The 1,480-nt window shown below is 50.3% G+C and overlaps 1 protein-coding gene across 1 annotated transcript in view; it reads right to left on the bottom strand.

The window, feature by feature from the left end:
- IL1R2 (interleukin 1 receptor type 2) overlaps positions 1–1,480 on the bottom strand; it is a 29,069-nt gene that overhangs the window by 27,025 nt on the left and 564 nt on the right. The window lies entirely within an intron of this gene.

Below are 1,480 nucleotides of genomic sequence, written 5' to 3'. Positions count from 1 at the left end.
GCCTACTTCTCCATCTGTTAGATAGAATAACCTGATCTAAGACCTCGCCCCCTCTAGCATTGGTGCAGCCCAGAAGGTCTCTTTGAGTTCTGTTTTGAAAACGGCCCCCAAAGATTCTTGTCCTGAAATAACTCACTCGTAGTTTTGCCACTGGACATGATACTTCCTCTTACCTCCTAAGGATTCCCAAATTGATTCCCAAATTGTGGTCCCCGGACCAGCAGCAGCAGCATCACCTGAAACTTATCAGAAGTGCAAGTTCCCCCCGTCCCGCACACCCACCTACTGAATCAGCCTCATGCTTTAGTAAACCCTTCAAGTGATGGGTGCCATGGCAGGTTCAAGTTTGAGAACCACTGGCTGAAGGCACCGTCACGATCAAGTGTCCCCATGTAGAAGGCAGGTGTCGATAACATAAAAAGACAGCTGGAATATGGGCTCCTTGACCTACTTCAGCTGTCGTGTGGCTAGAAGCAACTCTACCCTCCCAGCGCCAGGGCAGAGGGACCGTGTTGAGGGCAAGGCCTGCTGTCAGAGCAGGGAAGCTGCTCCCAGGCCAATCGGGAACAAATGGGGCAGAGACATCTTTCTTGCCTTTTAGGATAACCAAAGAGGCTAAAAAAAAGTGGAAAACAGAACGGACAAGACTGCTCAGGTTTGAGGGAAGGGCTCCCTCTATTGTGCGAGTGGGAATATCACAACAAGCTGATGGAAAGGAGCCCACTGCCCTCATGGGAGGGCCGTGCTAAAACAGGCCAGGGAAAGGGTGAGCTCGGTGGTGGTGGGAAGGGGACCCGCGGCGTCCCACCTCGTACTCTGAGCTGCTAGGAGGGACTGGAGCCACTCAACTGCCTCAGTTTACAGAAGAGGAATCTCAGAGCTGAGGAAACTCGGCCAAGCTTGCATCACAGTAAAGGCAGAGCTGGCACCAGGGGGAAGAGGACTCCTGAGGGAGCTGGGGCAAGAAGAGGAAAGCGGGGTTCAAGAGGGAGAATGGCTGACGGCAAGAGCAAACATGTAGGCAGCACCCACCGTGTGTCCGGCTTGACTCTAAGTGCTTTCCTTGATTCAGCTTCACGTATGCTCCCCTCCACCCTGTGGCCCTCCCCTTGTCAAGGTCACTGTGTGCAGATGGGGAAATTGAGGCACCAAGCTGGTAAAAATAAATTGTGTGTTTTACTGAATTATAAATGAGGGTAAAACTAATTTTTTCTTCTAAAGAAAAAATTCTTTAAAAGAGTTCTTTAAAAGAAAACGAAGCAAGGGATAAAGATAAGCTTAACACGTACTGGTCATTTGTTACTGACAAGCTCGTGGTCACTGGGCAGATGACCTCTGCTCAAATGGTACTCCTTATTCAGTGGAGTACAGAATATTTGAAAGACAGGCTAACTCTCTTTAAGTAACATCATACAGCTAGAAAGAAGTAACCAGTCCCTTTAGCCCCAGGCTCACGCTGCCCCCCTCCCTCCCCGCCCCC

The sequence above is a fragment of the Pteropus alecto genome, unplaced genomic scaffold (genome assembly GCF_000325575.1).
Source record: "Pteropus alecto unplaced genomic scaffold, ASM32557v1 scaffold288, whole genome shotgun sequence".
Taxonomy (NCBI): domain Eukaryota; kingdom Metazoa; phylum Chordata; class Mammalia; order Chiroptera; family Pteropodidae; genus Pteropus; species Pteropus alecto.
This window is presented reverse-complemented; position numbering and strand designations above follow the sequence as displayed.